Here is a 24,581-nt window from a genome sequence, read left to right on the forward strand (position 1 = left end):
TTTTTCTTCCTGATGCAATTAGGATTAGTGACTTGCCCAGAGTCACACAGATAGGAAGTGTTAAATGTCTGAGGCCAAATTTGAACTCAGGTCCTCCTGATTTCAGGGCTGGTGCTCTATCTACTACGCCACCTGGCTGCCCCCCAAACCCTTATCTTTTAACCTCTATAAACCCAATCAGGTCCTTCCAGGCCTCATTCTTTATATCTATGCTGGATAAATAATAGGAGAAGCAACATGACTTAGTGGACAAAGAAATCAGGACCCTGGATTCCAGTCCCATCTCTGACAGTGTTTATATGATCCTGGGCAAATCATCAGCCACTTGGCTTTGAATCAAACAATATTCAGGGTCCCTTCCAGTTCAATATCTTTGATCCTCTTAAAATTGGGCTGGTCATTTTGTCCCCTTACACCTCAATTTCATCATCTGTAAAATGAGGTGGTTGGACGAATTTGCTTAACCTGTCAATGAGCCAGGCACATCTCCAAGCCTGAAGTTATACACAACAGTTGCTGAACTGCATTGGCAAGTGGCGATTCCTGCCTTTGTTCCTTCTATTCAAAAAATTCAATAATAATAATAATATTAGCATTTATGTACCACTTTAAAGTTTCCCAAAAGATTTCCATAAGTAATCATATTTAATCCTTACAACAATTCTAGGAAACGGGTGCTAGTATTAACCTCATTTTATGGATAAGGAAACTGAGGGATGTGAGAAGTGAAATGATTTTACAAAAAACATCCCTCAGCTATTAAATAAATTTCTGAGAAAAATAAACAAACAAACAAATGAATACATGAATGAATAAAATGAATGAATACACACAAACAAACAAACAAATAAATCAATGTCTGAGACAGAGTTTGACTGAGGTCTGTCTGGAGTCCAAGTCCAGCACTTTATCCACAGTGACCTCTAGTGTTCAGAGTATTCACGACTCCAGAAAACAGAAAACAAAAGGCTAAGGTCTTTGACCCAAGGGACTGGCTGTCTTTGCCTTGCTTTGTAGCTTTAGGGCTTAATAAATAGTAAGTGCTTAATAAATGCTTGACTAGATTTGATTTAAATCAATTCTTCTTAACCGAGACAATCCTCAAGATCATGTGTTAGAGATACATTGCCAATCTGTATCTGTGTATGAAACCATATAACTGATGTTGCTCCCCACCACCACCACCCAAAAAAACCAAACCCAAAATTCTTTTTAATGTTGATGCAGTGAAGAAAGTGACTTGTCCAGGATTATTAGTCATAAAATCACCCGAGACAAAGAGAGCTGAAAGGGACCTCAGAAGAGAATTAGTTCAACCTCCTCATTTTACAGAGGAGGAAACTGAGGTCTAAGAGGACAAAATGACCAATTCAATATAAGAGGATCAAAGATATTGAGCTGGAAGGGACCCTGAATTTTGCCTAGTCCAAACCCTTCATTTTATGGGCTCAAAATCTCTGCCACTTACTAGCTGGAAGACCCCATGGAGCAAGGAGCAAGTCCATCATCAACCTCATGTTTAATCTGAGGATTCAGGAATAAGTTCACATTTATCATTGTTCAGTCACGTCCAACTTTTCTTGACCCCAACTGGGATTTTTTTTGGCAAAGAAAGACATTGAAGTGGTTTGCCATCTTTTTCTCTTAATTCATTTTATAGATGAGGAAATTGAGGCAAACAGAGTTGAGTGACTTGCTAGAGTCACATAGCTAGTAAGTGTCTGAGGCCAAATTTAAATTCAGCCCTTCCTGATTTCCTCATTTGCAGATAAAGCTAGGAAGTATTTGGAGTCACTTTTGAACTCAGGTACTCCTGGCTTCAGGGCCAGTGCTTTATCTAGTTCAATACCTAGCAGCCCTTCTTGCATTTATTGAGTGTCTGCTATTTGCAGGCCACTGGGTAAGGAAATAAGGTGGGGCCCTATAAAAATTTGTAAGACTACGAACTGATGCTGAGTGAAATGAGCAGGACCAGGAGATCATTATATACTTCAACAATAATACTATATGATGACCAGTTCTGATGGATCAGGCCATCCTCAGCAACGAGATCAACCAAATCATTTCTAATGGAGCAGTAATGAACTGAACTAGCTACGCCCAGCAAAAGAACTCTGGGAGATGACTAAAAACCATTACATTGAATTCCCAATCCCTATATTTATGCACACCTGCATTTTGGATTTCCTTCACAAGCTAATTGTACAATATTTCAGAGTCTGATTCTTTTTGTACAGCAAAATAACGTTTTGGTCAGGTATACTTATTGTGTATCTAATTTATATTTTAATATATTTAACATCTACTGGTCATCCTGCCATCTAGGGGAGGGGATAGGGGGGGTAAGAGGTGAAAAATTGGAACAAGAGGTTTGGCAATTGTTAATGCTATAAAGTTACCCATGCATATATCCTGTAAATAAAAGGCTATTAAATTTTAAAAAAAATGCTAAAAAAAAAATAATAAAAAAATAAAAATTAAAAAAAAAATTTGTAAGACTAAATCTAAGATGGATGAAATTGTTTTGTACATAAGAGGACTCAGAAGCACATTCAACTGAATCAATCTTATTTGATTGGCAAAAATGCTTTGTATTATGTTTTTAAAATATATAATATGGAGACTGAGTAAATCAACACATACCATGTCACTTTTTTTTTCTTTTGTTTCTCATGGTTTTTCCGTTTGGTTTTGATTTTTTTCTCCCAACATGATTCATAAAAAAAAAAAAAAATGTGTTTAAAAAATTAATGTACATATATAACCAGAAAAAAGAAAACATTTTAAAAAGGGGGAAAATACATAATATTGCTTACATTATTGCTGGGCTACTAATTTTTCTTGTGATTTTTAGAAAATTATTGTAAAGGAATGTTAATGATTTGAAAAATGAAAAGAGACAAATGAATTGTATTGTGAGACAATTAACTTCACTCTAATCTGGATGCTATTAGATTATGAATTTTCTCTCATGTTTTTTCCCTTTTGTTCTGATTTTTCTCTCCCAACATGATCCATAAAGAAGTATGTATTTAAAAAAATTAATGTACATGTATAATGAGAAAAAAAGGAAAACAATAAAAAAGAAAAATATATATTATTGTTTACTTTCTTGCTAGGCTACTGAATTTTTCTTGTGATTTTTAGAAAATCATTGAAAAGGGGGCAGCTAGGTGGCGCAGTGGATGTAGGGGATCCTCAAACTATGGCCCGTGGGCCAGATGCGGCAGCTGAGGACCATTATCCCCCTCACTCAGGCATATGAAGTTTCTTTATTTAAAGGCCCACAAAACAAAGTTTTTCTTTTTGCTATAGTCCGGCCCTCCAACAGTCTGAGGGGCAGTGAACTGGCCCCCTATTTAAAAAGTTTGAAGACCCCTGAATAGAGCATCAGCCTTGAAGTCAGGAGAACCTGAGTTCAAATCTGGTGTCAGACACTTAATACTTCCTAGCTGTGTGACCCTGGACAAATCACTTAACCTCAATTGCCTCAGCTAAAAAAAATTATTGTAAGGGAATGCTAATGATTTGAAAAAATGAAAAAGATTGAAAAATGAAAAGAGACAGACAAATTGTATTATTAGAAAATTAACTTCACTCTAATGTGGATACTGTTACATTATGAATTTTCTCTCATGTTTTTTTCTCTTTTGTTGATTTTTCTCTTCCAACATGATTCATTAAGAAGTATGTATTTTTTAAAAAATTAATGTACATGTATAACCAGAAAAAAGGAAAACAATAAAAAGGGGGGAAATATAATATTGTTTACTTTATTGTTAGGCTACTAAATTTTTCTTGTGGTTTTTAGAAAATTATTGTAAAGATACGCTAATGATTTGAAAAATGATACCCAGAAACAGATGAATTGCATCATTAGAAAATTAACATCACTCTAATCTGGATGCTATTAGATTATGAATCAAACTGTTAAAGAACATGTATATGTGTATATATCTAAATTGTATATCACTGCTTATGAGGTCCTTGACAAACTATTGCCTTTCTTTAAATCCTGCTGCTTAGAACATTCTCTTGTACACAGCAGGGGTTTAATTAATGCTTGCTATTGACTTGACACAAGTACTAAAAGTGGGAATTTAATCATGGGATGATTAGAACTGTAGTTGGGAGGGTCCTCAGGGGCCAGACTGCATGGTCTAGCCTCCCCCATCCTGTCTGACAAATAAGAAATTAAATTGTAGAGATTTATTTCAGGACATGAAGCTAGTAGGAAGCAAAGCTGGAATTCAAGTCCAAATTGAAAATTCTTTCCACCATATCATGTTGTGTCTTTTCCCTTCGGTATGGCACAGGACGTTAGCATCAGCACAAGAGTAGCCTGTGGTTTTTTCCCCTGGTAACTGCATTGGGAAGCTCAGAGGCTAGTGAGTTTGGTATACAAGGGCATGTTATAGAGAAGACATTTGGAGCCAAATGTGGTCGAACCCACAAGACTGGGGGCCTTGTGAGGCTCTGACCATCATCCAAGCAAATCATCAGCAACTGGCCAACGTTAGCAATATCCATGTTTACACTCCAAGGATGTGCCTGAATGTGGCCAGGTTGACATAAAGAACCAAACCACTTCCTGTTCAATAGGTTTGAATCTAACTTTTTCTCAGGATAAAACTATCCCTGAAGAGGAATTTTAAATTTTCTTATATTCTCTTATTTAATGTTTTACTTCCTTATTTCTCTCCTCCAACCTTGATTCTTATCTCTTGTTCAGAAAATAACAATCAATTATTATTACCATTTCTACTTAAAAGGGCAAAATAATCTGTTGTCCTTCATCATCTCTGTGACTATTTGGACCAATGAATGTGAAACTGGGGAATCTGAAAAAGAAATCACACCTCCTAGTGGGGTGGAAATGGCTATTTTAAGAGATTGCTGAGAGTTAGCATTATTAAAGTCTAGTCAATTCAGGGGTATATTGAATTTGAACTTCATTAGAATGGTCTTTCCGAACTGAGCTCCCAGTGTTGGGCTTAGAGGAAGAAAGTAACCTCTGTGAACAGATACTGAAGAAAAATCAATATTATTCACTAAATGAAAAAAAAATCTCATCCCAAGGAACCTTGCTCTCCTGAAAAAGAAAAGGAGAAAAATAGAACTGAATGGTTATTATAATTAGCAGAAATTCATTTTAAACTCAATAGTTGTGAGCAAAAAAAAAATCAGATAAACATAAAATAAAAAGTTAAATATTATAAGAAAGCCCTAGGCTTTAGTAAAGTAGAACTAAATAGATTAAAATATAATAAACAAGAAAAAAATTTTGCTTTTGCCCTGGACCCTTTTCCAAGTCTGTCTGAAATTCAGTTGCCTCTGACCTTCCTTTCTCCTTTCACTCCTCCCTTACTGCTTTCCCCTTTTCTCCTCCCTCCCTCTCTTTTCTTTTTTCCCTTCCTTTTTTTTTCTTTCTTTTCTTCCTTTCTTCCTTCTTCTCTCTCTCCTCCTTCTTCTTCCCTTCCTTCTTCCCACCTTCTCTTCCTTTCTTCCTTTCTTTCCTTCCTTTCTTTTTTCTTCCTACATCTCTCCTGCCTTTCCTTCCTTCCTTCTTTTTCTTCCTTTCTTCTTCCTTCTAGAATCAAATAAAATTGTAGGAATATGAACCTACCTTCCTGCTTTCCTTTCTTCTCTGACTCACTTCCCTCTTCTCCCTGCCCTCACTCTCTTTTTAATATAATTATAATCAATACATAGTCACTTCTGCTTTCACTGCTTTCATTCTATTTTAGCTGATACAGGTTTTTCCCATATTTCCTTATGTATTTCATATTTATTATTTTTACAGCATCATAATAGTCTTTCGATATAACATGCTATAATTTATCTAACAATCCATCAAGTATTGGACATAGAAGCTGTTTCTAAAAATTTTGTCCAGTACAACTGAATCAGCTATCAATCCTCTGCTCTGTGCAAAAGGATTCCATTTTTATTTTTATGATGTTCCTAGGGTTATATGTAATCAATGAGTTGAAAGATGTGATCAGTCAGATGATGCTGATGAAATATTACACAACTACTCTCCAAAATGTTGACTCTAATACCATTAGTCATCATCCTCTCTTGGTAGCTACCAACATTTTCTGGAGGACTCCATCTTTTGGATGAAGCTTAATATTCCAACAGAGCTAAATTCTTTTAAGAGAAGGCATTGATTGTCCTTTGTTAAAATACACTTTCGGGGCAGCTAGGTGGTGCAATGGATAGAGCACCAACCCTAAAGTTAGGAGGACCTGAGTTCAAATTTAGCCCCAGACAGTTAACACTTCCTAGCTCTGTGAACCCTGGGCAAGTCACTTAACCCCAATTGCCTCAGGGGGAAAAAAAATACACTTTCCAAAAATGGTATCTCTGGAATTCATTAGCAATGGTTAATACAGGTTCTCACTGACAGTGGAAGAGTGACCCTTCAAGGGCTCTCATACCAGAGCTCCTAGTATTCACAGTTAACTGAATTTCAGACAGACCTGGAAGAGGACCCAGGACAAAAGCACACCCTATACCCTGGAGCCAAATCCAATATATTTTGGATCTCACCCTTCTATATGACCTTGAAAGCTCACTTCATTTTGAGAGACACGATCCTAATCAATGCTAATATTCACTTTCCCCCTCTCCGTTGACTGCTATTACCCCCTTTCATGTGTCTTGATCCTTTCCCTTTGTTCTTATCAATATTTGCCTTCAAGAAGAATCAGTCACATATCTCTGTGTGAGTTAAATCTCCCAGAGCTATTTACAGTTTGAGCCCTATGCCTTATTAAAGAATGGCAGTCTCTGACCTTTTAAAAAATGCATTTCAGGCATCTGGGAACAGAATGAGAAAAACCACATGAAGAGCACAGTTATATTTTATTAGTCTGCTAGGGGAATGAAGTGCTCTTCCAGCTCCACTCAACTCTCACCTGTGGTTCCAAGAAGGCATAACATGCTCAGTAGCTACACTTGAGTAAACCCACTTCTGCAGAAGAGCTGAACCGAGTTAAGGATAACTGGTGGACCTTAACTGAATTGGGGAAATGTCTACCCCAAATATATGAAGAATGGGTATATGAGAACAGTTTGTTCCAGCGTCCATGAAAGTGTTGGGGAGTGCTTCAAGCTTGGTCGGACATCAAAGACGCCAGCGTCATCCACTGCACCCCAAGCCATCATCAATCATCCTGACTTCTGTCCTGCCACTGGACAGTGATAACTCTGGAAGAGAGAGACTTAGGCTGCTGGTTTTGTGCAACCGGGACTCACTTAAATCCAATTCATGCCCAAATTAAGACATCACCTCTGTGATGTCACGGATCCTTTTTGAAAAGGAAGAACAGGGGGCAGATAGTGGGTAGAGCACCAGTCCTGAAGTCAGGAGAGCCTGAGTTCAAACCCAGCCTCAGATACTCACTTAATCCCAATTGCCTTGCAAAAAGGAAAAAGAAAATGAAAAACAAATGACAACCATATTGGATTTGGCATCAGAAGTTCTAAGTTCTCCGAAGCAATCCCAGTAGACTTTGGACAGAAAATGCCATTTATATTCAGAAAAAGAATTAAGGAGACTAAATGTAAATCAACACATATAAAGTAATATGTGTTTAAAAAAATAAATTTATTAAGGAAAAAAAAAAAGAAGTTATAAGTTCCAATCTCACCTTTACCATTCATCACCAATTTTGCCACTTTCCTCTAAGTCTCATTTTCCTCATCTGTAAAAGCAAGAGATTGGACCAGATGATCTCATAAGTCTAGCTCTAAAACTATAGCCATGACCAGGGTTTGAATCGTGGATATAACACTGCCTACCTATATGGTGACCTCACTCCTTGGGGTTTTCATTTCCTCATCTGTAAAAATAAGGAAACTGCCTAGTTGACTTGAAAGTTCCCTTCTATCTTTACATCCATGATCTAGTCCATCCCCTTTATTCTACAGATAAAGTCAGCCTTTGATAATGACTAATTTTGTCATTAGCTTTGAAACTAGGACCAGAAGCCACGTCTATTTCCTTAGATGCTTGCTTTCTTTTTTCTTTCTTCCCTCTTTTGATCTGATTTTTCTTGTGCAAAATAAAAAATATGGAAATGTTTTAAATTTATTTTTTGATACACATTACTTTATGAATCATGTTAGGAGAGAAAAATCAGAGCAAAAGGGAAAAACCATGGGAAAGATAAAAAACTGAAAAAAAAAGAAGTGAACATAGCATGTGTTTTTACATCCAGTCGCCTTAGTTCTTTTTCTGGCTGCAGATGGCATTTTCTGCCCAAATTCTATGGGGATTGCCTTGGATCACTGAACCATTGAAAAGAACCAAATGTTTCATAGTTGATCATCATACATTTTTGCTGTTACTGTGTACAGTGCATTCCTGGTTCTGCTTTTGCTCAGCATCGGTTCATCTAAATATTTCCAGGCTTTTCTAAAATCAGCTTGTTCATCATTTTTTATAGAGCAATACCTTCATATAACGAAATTTGTCCAACCATTCCCCAACTGATGGCCATCTTCTCATTTTCTAGCTCTTTGCTACCACAAAAAGAGCTGCTACAAACATTTTTGCACATGTGGGTCCTTTTCCCTTTTTCATGATTTCCTTTGAGTGCAGACCCATTTCACAACTAAATGTGGAAACATGCTTAGAAGAATTGCACATATTCAACCCCTATATTGTATAACTTGCTGGGAGGGAGGAAAAAAATTTGGAACACAAGGTTTTGCAAGGGTGAATGTTGAAATTTGTTTTTGCATGTATTTTGAAAAATAAAAAGCTAAAAAAAAAATAAGAAGGTTAGAGTGGATCATAGATAGAACTGGATAGAACTGGACAGGATCTTTGAAGCTATGTAGAATAACCCCATCCCCCTTTTATAGATGAGAAAACTGAGGCCCAGTGATATTAAGGAATTTGCTCGTGGTCACAAAGCCAGTAATTGCCAACAGTGGGATTTTAATTCAGGTCTTACTGACTCCCAGTTTAGCAATTTACCCAGCTCTACTTCCTGTGACTTCTAAGAAGAGGAGGAAAAAGAAGAGAAAGGAGGAGGAGGAGGAGGAGGAGGAGGAGGAGGAGGAGGAGGAGGAGGAGGAGGAGGAGCTGAGTTCAAACTCAGCTTCAGACATTGTACTAGCTAGAGACTCTAAGCAATTGCCTCAAAAAAAAAAAAAAACCTCATAGCTGGAACTTCTTTATAGTATGAGTTGTGTTATACGGCCCCTGAGGCCTCTCCTGCCTCTAGATTCTTTATTTCATTTGAACCTCGAGGCAACTGTATGGTATCATTAAAGTAAGTATTTTATCACCTTTTAAAACTGGATCTGGAGCTAAAATTTTGACTCTGCTACTTATCAGCTATGCTGGGTGAGGGGCATATCTGTGGAATGAAAGGATTGAATTCTGCCATTCCAGATGAAGGTTTCTATGACCCTGAGTCACTTAACCTTCTCTTTCTCAGTTTCTTCAATTGTAAAAGGAGAACCTTGAAATCTGAGCTCAGTCCAAGATCTTACAAAGTTAGGACAGTTTAGTAAACAAAGAAACATTAGCATTTTTAATTTCTTTTCTTTTTCTCCCTCATTCTCCCTTTCTCTTTCCTCTCTTTCTCTCTTCCATCTCCCTCCCCTCTCCTTCATCCTCCCTTCCCCTCTCTCCATCCCTTCCCCCTCGAGTCCCTTTCACTTTCTTCTTAAACAGATCTTCCATCAGTATACCATGGATTCTCTTAACCTTTGGTTACCCTGCTTTACTCGTTTTCTCTTTTGTCTTTTTAAGTGAAAGCCCTTCCCTATCCCCCCAGGCTCCAATTTGGGCTCTTCCACTTTCCTCCAAGCTTCTTCAAGGCTAAATATTTCTTTTTAAAGGTCTATAATTACCGAGGAAGCTTCCTTTAACTGGCCCAGTCCTGCCCAACCTTCCCCGACTTCTTAATCTTTAGAAGCTTAAGGATTTTGCTTTGTCTTGAAATGCCCTAAAGGGAAGAATTCCCCTTGGTTCCTTAAAAAAAATGTTTTAGGAAACTTTAAGGAAGATTCCCCCTCAACAGCAGGGTGGCCAATAAAGGGAGGGGGTGGGGGTGGGGAAATGATCCCTCATCCACTTTATTTCCATTAGGAAGCTATGAAATAATTAGGTAATAATTATCATCATTATGGAGAGTTAAACAGAAAGGCTGGATCAATTCAGTGAAAGACTAGCATCATGGGAACACAGCTCTAGTGCCCAGGTGAAGGACCGCAGAAGTCCTCCCATTCAACCTTTTCATTTTATGAGTTATTTTCAATCAAGTCTGATGCTCCATGACCTGATTTAGAGAGAATTTGAGATGATGATGATGATAGGTGTGTTCAGAGCACTGTGCATTTGTACTCTGGAGGTATAAGTAGAAACGTGAAGCAGCTCTGTCCTCAGGGAAATCACATTCTCCTGGGAGATGCACCATAATAATAAGTAATAATGATTATAATTCACATTTGTATAGGCATTTAGAATTTTCAAAGTACTTATCTCACAACAACCCAGTGAACCCAGGAGATGCTAAGGGTAAGAAGGTTGCTTATGAAGGGTCTTATCCTACCCAGGTCAGAAAATGGATCAAAGTGATGGGATTAACCCATATGTGATCATTGCCCTATTAACCTGGCTGAGATGGGGAGACCCAGTCTCAAAAAATAAAATGAAATGGCGCGGTGGACAGAGAATCAACCCTGAAGTCAAGAGGACCTGAGTTCAAATCACTTGACCCCAATTGCCTGGCTAAATCATCATCATCATCATCATTTCAAATTGACTAGAATCTGGCTTATAATTTTCAGTTACTCTATTCGTTGTGCCATCTAGCTGCCCACATCATGCAGAGGTATAGGAATATTTGTACTCCCTGTACATCATCATAATAATGATGATTATAGTTCACATTTGTATAATAATTTAGTGTTTACTAAGTACTTTTATAGGAATCTTGGAGAAGGAAAAAAGTAATAATATGTTAAAAGCAGTTAGAGTTAGGGCTGGCAAAAAGAAAGTATGTTTAGTTTACAGTAACAGCAAAATTATATGATGATCAACTATGATAGACTTAGCTCTTCTCAACACAGTAGTGATCCAAGACAATTCCAATAGACTTGGGATGGATATTGTATGTAGGTCAAGGCATATTATTTTCTTTCTTTTTTTCTTTCTTCTGCTTTTTTTTTTCTCATGATTTTTTCTCCCTTTTGTTCTGATTTTTCTCTCCCAATATGATTCATATGGAAGTATATAAAAAATGAATGTACATGTATAACACTTTTTAAAAATTATTATACGTGTTTAATCTATATCAGGTTGCTTGCTGTATTGGGGAAGGGAAAGAGAGGGAAGGGAGGGAGAAAAAAATTGGGACGAAAAATCTTTCAGATATACTGTTGAAAACTTTGCATTATTTGGGGCGGTGGAGTGCTACTGAGGAAAAAAAAAAAAAAGGAAGGTACAAAGGGGTGCTGAAACCATTACAAAGACCTTCAGTATAGCTATTTATGTCAGACCAAAGAAAAAGTGCATAATTACCTCAAAACAACAACCCAATGAATATAGGTGGTACAAGAGAGGAAGAAGGCCACCAGATTGCTTAAGGAGGAAGGAACATGTCCAAGTACCAAACAGAGCTGGCCAAAGTAGTGAGATAGTCCCATATATGGTTACTGTATTCATTTGAGACCCAGTCTCAAAAAAATAAAAATAAACTATATACTTCAACAACAATACTATATGATGACCAGTTCTGATGGACCTGGCCATCTTCAGCAACGAGATCAACCAAATCATTTCCAATGGAGCAGTAATGAACCGAACCAGCTACACCCAGAAAAAGAACTCTGGGAGATGACTAAAACCATTACATTGAATTCTAATCCCTATATTTATGCCCACCTGCATTTTTGATTTCCTTCACAAGCTAATTGTACAATATTTCAGAGTCTGATTCTTTTTGTACAGCAAAATAACGGTTTGGTCATGTATACTTATTGTGTATCTAATTTATATTTTAATGTATTTAATCATCTACTGGTCATCCTGCCATCTGGGGAGGGGTGGGGGTAAGAGGTGAAAAATTGGAACAAGAGGTTTGGCAATTGTTAATGCTGTAAAGTTACCCATGCATATAACCTGTAAATAAAAGGCTATTAAATAAAATAAATAAATAAAAAAATAAAAATAAACTTGGGTTTTTTCTTTGTTTTCCAATCCAACTTTAAAAAAAAAAAGATTTGTTAGCTCTTACTATGTACTAGGCACTAGGGATACCATTAATAAAAAGAAAGACAGTCCCTGCCCTCAAAGAGTTTACAATCTAAAGAAATATTCTAGAATTGATCCATATCTCCACCAACAATATATTTGAGGATCTGTCCAACATAGACTGCTTCCATATTTTATCATCTCGGGTCCTTTCTTTGACATGTTCCGTGTGCACAAATCAGCCATGGATGGATACGTAGACATCCAGAGAAACTAAGGCAGGCTACATGAGATACTATCTGGCTCTCTCCAAAAATCAGCAGCCACATAAAACAAACATTGAGGATTCCAACCCGCGGTGCCCCAGACCAGTACAGCGGGGACATGTCTTTTACAGTGATTTGGGCAAACTCTCTTATCTTCCTGTTCACTCTTACAACCCCAGAAGGAGACTCACACAGAAAGGACTTGTCAATTTGTTATCTGCTTTACTCTGACAAAATAGACATCCTGACTAAGGACTTCTCTGACCCAGGGGTGGGTAGGGCTACCAGAAATGTTTCTTTGCCCCCATACCTATGGTTAACATTCCAGCTCAATTTCAAGGGCTAAGAACTACCCATTGTCTCCTCTCTGTGGAAAGAGCGTTCCCTTGCCAACCAGATAGTAAAATCATCAAACTCATGTTGATAAGCATCATTTTGAATTCATGAATCATCTTTTATCCAAGCTTCTCTGTCTGGTAATAAAAAAAATAATAATAATGCTTACTTTCAAACACACCCTTACCCCAGGGATATATTCCTGTCATCCCTCAGCATCTATTTGCAGTTTTTTCCTATCAACTGATTCATCTCTGAGATACCTCTGTGAATTTTATTCAGCTGAATCATCCTGGTTAAATAGAGGAGACAACTATGGCAGGAAAGAATCAAATGGGAGACTCTGGATCTATGACTTTCTACCTGTGTGACATTGGATAAGAAACCTTACTTCTCTGGGTCTGTCTAATAATCTATAACTTTAAAAGGATTGTATCTGATGGTGTCATGAACAATATTTATTAAAAGATATATAATGAGTGAGTAATGATGTTTTCCTAATTAACAGAGGTTTTCTTATCCGTTTCCATGATGCATGACACTCATGATTAAAACAATCCCTTTTAGTCCTATATTAGTATAGTGCTTAGTACACAGTTGGCATTTAATAAATGCTTATCTGATCCTACAATTACACAGAAAGTTGGGCTAGAAGAATCATCATGTAAATGCTTGTTTCACGTCCTGAATTATTGGATATGTTCTACTTTTCCCAAGCAATTCCTGGAGCTGTTGAAAGGTGCCCAATTATGAATCCAATCAATTGCTCCAAGGGATCTCTATCTTGTCTATCTTCCTAGTAGGTATCTAATTTGAATCCTCAAAGTGGTATTACTGTAATGGGCTATGACTTAATTTTAAGTTGTTCAGCAATGAATGAGTCTGGGTAATTTTATGTATAAATGGGAATAGTGTTGAGATTCTCAAAATAACCACCTAACCCAATAATCAAAACAATTCAGGAACCTAGGAGGAGGGGAGGGAGATACTTTACACTACTATTTCAAACCCCAGACTAATTAAAAGGAAATTCAGAAACAATCAACTCACTTTTTTTTAAAGCAATTTTAAAAATCTTTAATTAGTGATTACAAAAAAAATACCAGGTAGAATTTTCTTGTTTCAGTTTTGACATAATTAAAGCAACTTGCAAAAAAAATGAACAGCTAATAATTTTTTTAATATCACATACAAGCATAAAGGCAGTGTGGTGTAGTAGGTAGAGTGTAGGCATAGAATCAGGAAGAGGGGTTCACTGTGTGACCCTGGGCAAGTCAACTTAACCCAAATTTCCTCAAGGGGAAAAAAAAAGGAAGAAGTTCAAATTCTGTCTGACACTTAATAGCTGTGTAATCTTGGGCAAGTCCTACTATTGTTGATTAGATTTGGAAGAGATCTTTGGGGCCATTTATTCTAATCCTGTCATTTTATAGATGAGGAAACAAAGGGCTGGGGAGCTTAAGTGATTTTGCCAGATAATTAGCAGAATTGTAATTCAATCCAGTTCAATAAATATTTATTAGACACCTACTATATTCCAAATACTGGGGATCCAAAAAAAGCAAAAGATGGTCCCTGTCCTCAAGGAGTTTACACTCTAATGGATTCAAATACAAGTACTCCAAATCTCAGGCTATTTCCACTATATAGGGCTACTTGTGTTACCTACATTAGACCATTTCTTTATACTTAGATGGGTTCTTAGGCCTCCTGTCAATCTGTTGGCTGGAGGGAGTTATCATAAATGAGATCTTTATGTTAATGAAATCATAGCTCCTACATGGTCTATATTAGGGTATAGAATCATTTCTTCTTTAGGTTGTGGGGAAAGTCACTGCTTATTTTTAATATCTGAAATTCTTAAACTTTTATATCTTGAAATATATAAGTAACATAAAAATTCTAGACAGAATTATCCCTAGGGGTGTGAGAGATCTAGTAAATCACAATTTTCTCAACTCCCCTTTTATTATCTTCCATTATATTGCCAGATTTATTAAATTATAAATTTCATGAGCATAGCAACTAAATTTTATTGATCAGTTTCCCTTATTACTTAACAGGGGCAGCTAGGTGGCAAAGTGGATAGCGTTCGAGGGCTAAACTTGGGAAGACTCATCCCTCCTGAGTACCTCAAACACTTAACCCTAGGAAAGTCACTTAAATCTGTTTGCCTCAATTTCCTCATCTGTAAAATGAGTTACAGAAGGAAAACCACTCCAGTATCATTGCTAAGAAAACCCCACAAAAAATCTAAAACAACTAAAAAACCACTATAATTAAATAGCATTTGTTCCTCCCTTTTTTTCTTTTTTTTTGGTCTGAACCTATGGTACCATTGATGTAGGATATTCCTAGGACCAGTGCCAATTGGAATTTTCTCTGCAATTTATGATCTTAGAGCAGCCTGGATTCTAACAGGCTAAGTATGACTTGTTCAAGGTCATGTAGCCAATATATGTCAGGATCAGAACTTGAAGACCTGATAGAACCTGCCTGTTTTAATAGGGGATATGTAATGAATGAGTAATGGTGTTTTTCCAATTAACAGGGGTTTTCTCATCTGTTTCCATGATGCATGACACATAATGGAATGTAAAGTCCTTGAGTAGGGCCATCACCAATCATCTTTTTTGCCACCGGACTATGAAAGAGAGAAACTGATGATCTTGCCCAGTTCTGCCTCACTTAAATTCAATTTACTTGTAAGTCAAGATATGGCCTTCCTGATGCCATTCATTGGTCCTTTTCGAGAACAAGGACAAATAACTACAAAGTCTTTAAAGTTAGGGACGATTCCATGTTTTGTCTTGGTATCCCTGGAGCCACACAGAGGCAGTCACATAGTACTTGGAGCACTGAAATGAAGAAACAGTACATCTGCTCTCAGAGAGAGAATTGTGGGGATTGAGTGTGAATCACAATATAGTATTTTCACTTTTTGTTGTTGTTTGCTTTCATTTTATTTTCTTTCTTTTTTCTTTTTTCATCTGATTTTTCTTATGCAGTATAATTGTGAAAATGTATACAGAACAATGGCACGTGTTTAACATATATTAGATGACTTCCCATCTAGGGAGGGAGTGGAGGGAAGGGAGGAAGAAAAAAAAATTGGAGCACAAGGTTTTGCAAGGGTGAATGTTGAAAACTGTGCATATATATATATATATTTTTAAATGAGAAATAGGTTTATTGTAGAGAAAGATCAATTATTGAATATTACAGCGTTTTCTCAGTACTTTAACTATCAAAATCTATAACTGATAAAATTATTTTACTATAATTCAGGCACACACATATACATAAAAATTGTATAACCTCACACTCACACACACATAATCTTAGATATGTCTACTGCATTTGCTATATAGTAGTGAGTATTTTCTTTTTTTATTTTTATTTTTTAAATAACTTTTTATTGACAGAACCCATGCCAGGGTAATTTTTTACAACATTATCCCTTGCACTCACTTCTGTTCTGATTTTTCCCCTCCCTCCCTCCACCCTCTCCCCCAGATGGCAAGCAGTCCTATACATGTTAAATAGATTACAGTAGATTTTGGATACAATATATGTGTGCAGAACCGAACAGTTTTCTTGTTGCTCAGGGAGAATTGGATTTAGAAGGTATAAATAACCGGGGAAGAAGAACAAAAATGCAAGTAGTTTACATTCATTTCCTAGTGTTCTTTCTTTGGGTGTAGCTGCTTCTGTCCATCCTTGATCAATTGAAACTAAGTTAGATCTTGTCTTTGTTGAAGAAATCCACTTCCATCAGAATACATCCTCATACAGTATCGTTGTTGAATTATATAATGATCTCCTGGTTCTGCTCATTTCGCTCAGCATCAGTTCATGTAGGTCTCGCCAATCCTCTCTGTATTCGTCCTGATGGTCATTTCTTACAGAACAATAATATTCCATAATATTCATATACCACAATTTACTCAACCATTCTCCAATTGATGGGCATCCATTCATTTTCCAGCTTCTGGCCACTACAAACAGGCTGTGTATATATTTTGAAAATAAAAAGGAAGAAGAAAGAAAAGGAGGAGGAGGAGGAGGAGGAGGAGGAGGAGGAGGAGGAGGAGGAATGAAGGAACAGTAACAAGGCATGGATTTGGGAGGTCAGTCAATAACTGAATCGATTATATGTCATGGGAGATACTGGCACAGGACTGTCTAACGTGTCCATCAGAGAAGTTGCTGGGTTCTGTGAGCAAAGCAGAATTGAATTAGCCCAAAAGAAATGTGAGATATGCAAAATTAGAGAAGCTAATTCAAATGTTCATATGGACTATTTGTGCCAGATCTGTGGCAGAGCACTCCAAGGTCCGACTGGTCTGATCAGCCACAGACACAAATTACAGACACAAATTAACTCAATTCTAACACAGTGATATCATTTTGGTTCTCTTTGAAAAGAACAAAATCAACCAAGCATTAATGATGTACCATGGACTGTGCTAACTGCTGTGCAAAAGTGGATTCTTGATGAGGGAAGATTTGAGCTAGGAAGATTTCAGAGACTCGTAGTTTTAGCACTAGAACAATCTCAGAGGCAATCGAGCACTGCCATTATCTGACAGCTGGGGAAACTGAGGCTCAGGAGATGAAGGTCAAGGTCATAGAGATAATAAGTGTGAACGGTGAAGCTCAAACCTAGACAAGCTGACTCCAGAATCAAGGATTTTTCTACAATAGTTCACTCCTGCCAGCTCTGGAATCCTGAATTTTATTTTGATACAATTTGATTAAAACAACATCCTGATCAGCAGAATCAGGTGTAGAGATAAAGAGCAAGTGGAACGGCAGAGGAAATCAAAGTAACCACACAGGAAGGCAATATCACAGAAGGGCAAAGGGTAGCCAGAAGAGAGGGATGGGAGGGATACTGGACACTGTTGCCAGGCAGCCAGTCTCAGCAGGTTGCCTTGGTGACATGAAGAAAGGGATGTCTTGGGAGCAATGGTGATGGTATTTGTATTATAAGCATCATAGGGTTTTGTTGGGCTGTGTGTGTGTGTGTGTGTGTAAGAACTAGCTCTCAATGCTTCCTCTTCCTTCTCCTATCACCTCCCAGGTCCCCAATCCACCCCAGCTCCTTCTCTCCTTTTGAGAGGTCTAAGATGTCTTTTCTTAGTCAGTAGGTCAGCCAGCATAGGGTAGCATGATGTAATGGATAGGATACCAGACTTGGAGTCGTCTTCCTGAATTCAAATTTTGGCCTCGGACATTTCCTAGCTATGTGAACCTGGGCAAAACACTTAACTTTGTTTGCCTCAGTTTCCTCATCTGTGAAATGGGCATAACAGTACCTACTTCCCAAGGTTATTGTGAAGACCAAGTGAGATTATTGAGAAGCCACAGGTGACATAGCACCTGGCACATAGTAAGTACCATATAAATATAAATAGAGCATAAATAAATAAAAAATAAACATAATGTTATGAAAATAGTATAAATAAAAATTAAAATAATATATGTTAGCTATTATCATAAAGATATAACCAGAATAAATTGGAGATAATCAACAAAGGGAAAGAATTAGAATTAAGAGGAAAAGCTTCTTATGGATTTTAGCTGAAATTAAAGGAAGCCTGGGAGCAAAAACGCAAGAGAAACTCAGATTTGGAGTGTAAACTCAGGAAGAGGCCCAGACTCGGCCTCCAGTGGAGCATCTCAGAACTAATTGTAATGCAGAAATAAGCAGAAGGAGGTTGATTCTGCTTCCAGCTGCCAGAAGTCCTCAGTCTCTGAGCTCTGACTCACTCTCCCCTCTGGGCTGGCCACTATTTTCTATGTTCTGCTTTCATCTTCCTCTTCAGTAAGTGCTTAGTGAATGACAATTCCCAGAAAGATTGCGGTTTCTTCTTATAAATGAATCAAAAGGGATACTTGAGTGCTGGGGAAAATATAAAAGTCCTTTCCTCTGAATGATGGTTTTTCTCCTGTGGAAACAAAGGAAGTCGATCCACAAATTCAATAAATTTTAAAAAGTATTTATTAACCTCCCTAGAGCTTCATTTCCTCATCTGTAAAAGGGGAAGGGGAGGAAGTTTAAGTACATGGTCTCTGAAGTCCTTTTCCACCCCAGGGAGAACTGCCAATCTTTTCCTCCTCTGGGAGGAATATACGGCTTTCTCCCCTCTCCTTCCAGGGGAACAATTCTGGATAATTTGAATAGCCCTGCCTAGCTGTCCAAGTGTAACCATGGATATGGAAGATAATCTGAGAAAGAAGAATGAGCTTCTCTCTGGTATCTCCGTCTCTCCCTCCCTCCCTGTCACCCTCCTCCTACTCCTCCTCCTTCCTCTCTCTCTTTCTCTCTGTCTCTCTGTCTTTCTGTTTCTCTCTCCATCTCTTTCTCTTTCCTTCTCTGTCTCTATTTACCTCCCTCCCTCTTTCTCTCTCCCCCTCTTTGTCTTCCCCTCCTTTCCTCCCATCCTCCCTCTCTCTCTTTCTTTCTCTCTCTCTCTCTCTCTCTCTCTCTCTCTCTCTCTCTCTCCCCCCCTCTCTCCTTCTCTCCCTCCCTCCCTTTTTCTCCCTGGATCTGTCTTTCCCCCCATCCTCTCTGCATGTCTTTTTCTCTTCTCTCTTCCCTCTCTCTCCCCTTTTCTTTCTCCCTCCATTTCTTTGTCTTCCTCTCTCTCCCTTTTTCTCTTCCTCTGTCTCTCTTCCTTTCTCTATTTCTCTCTCCCTCCCTCCCTCCCTCTCTCCCTCTCTCTCCCTGTCTCTGTCTTTCTCATCCTTAAGTCTCCTAGACCCCATGGGAAGTATTGATATACATATAGAGACACAATATACACAATATTAAGGCAATGGGTGGGATAGATTCAAAGATGTGCTGGTAAATGTTTAATAAATGACTTTCAAAAACAATATACTTATGGCACACCTTTAAGTTTATCTGCATTATTGCTTATTTGTCATTTTCTTAAGTTTAGACAATTAAAAAAAAACAATAAACTAAGTTCTACTTTTTGATATTTTCTGATTTCTGAGGTCTATTCACACTGAAACGTTCACATCTGACTCTCTGATACTCAGGAATCCTATGACTAGCTCCAGTAAGGATCTAGATAGCATACCACTAAGAAGCCACTGTGGGCATACATGGGATTGAAGAGTGAAAAAGAGAACCATTTATTTTTTAATTTTTTAAATTAAAGCTTTTTATGTTCAGAACATATGCATAGATAATTTTCAACATTCATCCTTGCAAAACCTTGTGTTCCAACTTCCCTCCCTTCTCTCTCCACACCCCTCCCTTAGACAGCAATTAATTTAATATATGTTAAACATGTGCAATTCTTCCATTCATATTTCCACAATTATCATAGTTCACAAGAAAAATCAAATCAAAAAGGGAAATATTGAGAAAGAAAATAAAATGCAAGCAAACAACCAACAAAAAGAGTAAGAATGCTATGCTGTGATCCCCATTTAGGTCTCACTGTCCTCTCCCTGGGTACAGATAGCTTTCTTCATCACAAGGCCTTTGGAATGGCCTGAATCATCTCATTGGAGATTTATTCATAAGATACCAGGGGCGATGGTTTCTCTGGTAACCCTGGGGACATATTTTATATGTGAAATCTGGTGCTAGGGAAATTACAGATAAAAAAGGTTTCCAGAAAGGGGACACTGGCCTGTAGGTTCACTTTAAGCTATAAATTCTTTTAAGCCAGGCAGATACCAGAGAATTCTCCCTCTTGGATACAGTTACTAGAGAAATTAGTCCCCTGGAAAAGGGAACAAGCTTCATTTACTGGAAGATGTGATAAAGTCCAGAAAGTTAGGTCAGTTGGTTAGTTGATTGTTGATCTTTATTCTAAAAAAGGACTAAGATGACATCACTATGTTAGTATCAAAGATCAGCGCGTCCAACTGTGGCTGATCAATGATCAATGATCAGTGTGGCCAGTACAAGCTTAAGAGCTCAAATCAAATTGGGCACATATGAATATTTGGTGTGGAAATGGCTCTGACTTTGCGCCTCTCATATTTATTTTGAGTTCCTGCCATTCTGCTTTGCTCATAGAGCCTAGCACGTTCCGTGCTAGATGGTCTTTTATCAATGTCTCCATGTCACACAATCAGTTCCAAAGTTCTTCAGAGAGACCTGAGAGTGTCATTGCATCATTTCTTCTGATCTCCATATGAACATTTCCCTCATAAATATTCTTTTAAAAAAATCCTTTAGGCAAATGTCCATTTGATATTCCTTTTGTTCCTCCAGATGAATTGTTGTTTTTTCTAGGTCAGTAAAATAGTTTCTTGGGAGTTTGGTACAGCACTAAATAAATAGATTAGTTTCTCTATTTTTATTTTTCATCTTTATTATATAATGTCATCCCTATTATATTCGCTTGACCTATACCATTTTGGTATTCCAAACAATATGGCCAGTCCATCAAAGTTGTGCTCTTTGTATGATGTATGAATGATTGGTAGATGAGCTCCAGAAAGGCCCTCAGTGACCAGCACTTTATCTTGTCAGATGATCTGCAGAATCTAAAACAATAGAAACAATGGGAATGATACAGTTTCCTGACATGGCGTTGGTAGACTGTCCAGATTTCACAAGCACACAGAAATGAGATCACCACAATGGCTCTGCAGACTATCAGTTTGATAGTCAGAATAAAACCTCTTTTCACACATTTTCCTTCGGAGCCTTCCAAACATTTGAGCTATCTCTGGCAATGCATCAACCTCATATACCTATGAGTACATGCCTGAAAAGTATGCTGTTAACGTATTCTAATTCAATTTATTTCACATTATTTATTTAATTTAATTAATTTCAAATTAATTAATATATAAAACAATTAATAAATAATTAACAACTAAATTAATTAATCTCCAGGTTTTTTTTTTTTTTTTACTGATATTAGGAATCAATATACTCATTTATTTGCAAAAAAAAAAAAAAAAAAAAAAGAAGAAAGAAGAAAAGAAAAAAATTGACTATGACTCTCTCCACTCCTTTCTGGCCTCAAAATGAATTCTTTAAATTTTACGTTTTTTCCACTCTGGTTCATTCTTTGTTTCTTCATCTTCAGATTCTGCTTCTGCAAAAAGAGTTTTAGGCTGAGTCTTGGAATATGCTGGAGCAACCCAATATGGGTTCTCCTTAGCTTCCTTTGCGTGCCGTAAAATGGCTTCCCTGGGGTTGCTATCATCAGTCTTGTCCAGAGCAATGTTTTTCACTATGTATGATGACAAGGTTCCTCCATGGGTTCCAACTCTACCACTGCGACCTGGGCCTGCTACCGGAGGTTCAGGTTTATGGGACTTAAGAGGATCTAATCTATCTTTTTCCAACTGTTTCCTTGTACTTCGTTGGCATGGTTCTCGGAACATAGGGAGTGCATGAGGAGTTATGATGTAGTCCTGGGCTAAAATCTCAGCTTGTCTAGTCTTCTGTTTGTTTTTAACTGCACATAATTTTGCTCCCCTCTGACTCTTGTTGGGATCATAATACACTTTAGCCAATCCATTTCCGGTTCCGACCATGATCTGATTTATCTTGGGATGCCACAGACAGCGTACCACACTTGCATCGGTGACATCTATTTCGTATACTTTATGGAACGTCTGACGCTCAAAAAAGACAAGCCTGCCATTGCCACCTCCCTTCTTAACAGATGTTCCGGTGACCAAAAGTTTATCATCTGGACTGAAGCAGCAATCGGTCATTGAGAAGAAAGTAGGAAGATCTGAAGCAGAAAAAAGGGGTTTCTTAAATTGTCGGATGTCCCACAGCTTTAAAGTATCATCCCCTCCCCGAGAGGCAAGGACAGTGCCATCATAGGAAAATGTCACACAGGAAGTATCTGTGCCAGGATCATGGGCTTGCCTGCAGTGGAACTTGGTATGAACACTCATATTTCTGTCCCAGATCTGGATGCTTCCATCCTGGCAGCCGGCTGCAATGAGCTTCCCATCTCTACTGTAGGTACAAGCGGTTGGAATTATTTTTCTTCCCTGAAGTGTTCTTGGTTTAAACACACTTTTGTGTTTCTTATCATTGTCCACATCCCAGGTTCTCACAGTCCCATCGTTTGAACAAGTCAAAAACTCTTCCTTTATCTTGGGATGCCAGCAGCCAGTATTAAGCATCGCTGTGTGACCCTTGGTGTTGGCCATGTCCACAATATACTGGTCTCCTTTGACACATTCCATTACTAGGAAGCCATCTCTGTCCAGCACTTTGGCCTGAGAGTTTCCAGATACCACAAGAATCACATCTCCTGTGCTGCTGTATTGTAGTGATTTAATCTGATGGCAATCACAAGGTTGAAGAGATCGGAAAGCTTGAAGGGAAGCGTCCATCCCTGCAAAATCCCAAAATTTAACATTATAATCAAATCCTCCTGTTACCAAACGGGCACCAGAAGGGTCCAGACCTAAAGCAGAAACTGTTTTACTGCCATGTTGCAGAGTGATTTCATGAGAATCAGGAATCTTTTTGACAGGGTTAATTTCATCTTGTATTTCATCATCGTCATCATCATCATCATCGTCGTCATCATCACTATTTTGGTATCCAGGTGGGAGTGGGGGACCTATGAGTTCATCTGTATCTTCAGATTGTATGTGAGTGGTTTGGGGTGGCAAAGGAGGCCCAATTAATTCTGCATCTGAACCATCTTCCCTTCCACTGCTTTCTGTGTTAGTGGAAGCCAAGAGAGAAGGATGTTTGGTTAAACTTGAGCCTGAAGGTATTGACTCATTATCTTCACATTGCCTACTTAATTCTCTCTCTTTTTGCAGTTCTTCCTCTTTCTCTCTGGCTTCCAAAACTTTTCTACTTCTTTCCACAGCTGTTCTTCGCGTTTGCTCAAACATGGCTTCCAAGTCAAATGACCTTGCTTTCTTTCCAAATCCGGTGAAACCCATGGTGGAAGCCAACTCTGGATTGGCAGTTGGCGCGTCTGTGCCTGTGAAGTAGGAAGGGAGGGAGAATGGAACTTTGTTAGGACACATCTGTCAATCCGAGGCGGCCCCTGCTCCCCACCCTGAATCTCCAGTTCTTAATCTCCCGACAGAATCCTGGCTCTGTCAATCTTCTAAACTGACTGATTCCACTGATTCAGCTCCTTTTTATGCTCTTTTAGAGGTGTGAACTCAAAGATTGACACCTCTTTGGAGAATGGGATTATGGGAGGTATAACTTGTGAATCTCCAGGACTTGTGAACTCTAATGTGTAAACTCTAAGCATTGTTTCTATCAACTCTAGTGAGTTAACACTAGGATTCTAACAACTTCCTTCCTCCCCAAGCAATCTGAAATAGGTTAAATATGTGCAATTCTTTAAAACCTATTTCCATATTTCTCACCTTGTGCAAGAAAAATCAGACCAAAAGGGAAAAATCCATGAGAAAGAACAAACAAACAAATAAAAAAGGTGAAAATACTAGGCTTTATCCATATTCAGTCTCCATAGTTCTCTCTCTGGATGCAGATAGCATTTTCCAAAACCATACCAATCAGTCATTTTAATAACTAGGCCAGGTCATTACCGCTCCAAAAAGGCTGAAAGAGAGATTCCATAGGAATCAACACTGGGGCTCAGAACTTTTTCAGTCTGCTAAAAGAGTGGGGATTGTCTGTCTTTGCCCAACTTGCTTCCCAAACACCCAAAACAGGATAAGCTCTTTGGAACTTCCCTTTCTCCCTTACATTTCTCCTTAGTATTCAATACCATTTTTGTTTCTTTCTTTCTTTCCATATCTCTCTCTTCTCC

The 24,581-nt window shown here is 38.0% G+C and overlaps 1 pseudogene; it reads right to left on the reverse strand.

Annotated features, from left to right (window-relative positions):
* Positions 1–21,807: 21,807 nt before the first annotated feature.
* Positions 21,808–23,820, reverse strand: LOC100921180 (annotated as a pseudogene).
* Between the last annotated feature and the right edge of the window lie 761 nt (positions 23,821–24,581).

The sequence above is a fragment of the Sarcophilus harrisii genome, chromosome 5 (genome assembly GCF_902635505.1).
Source record: "Sarcophilus harrisii chromosome 5, mSarHar1.11, whole genome shotgun sequence".
Lineage (NCBI taxonomy): Eukaryota > Metazoa > Chordata > Mammalia > Dasyuromorphia > Dasyuridae > Sarcophilus > Sarcophilus harrisii.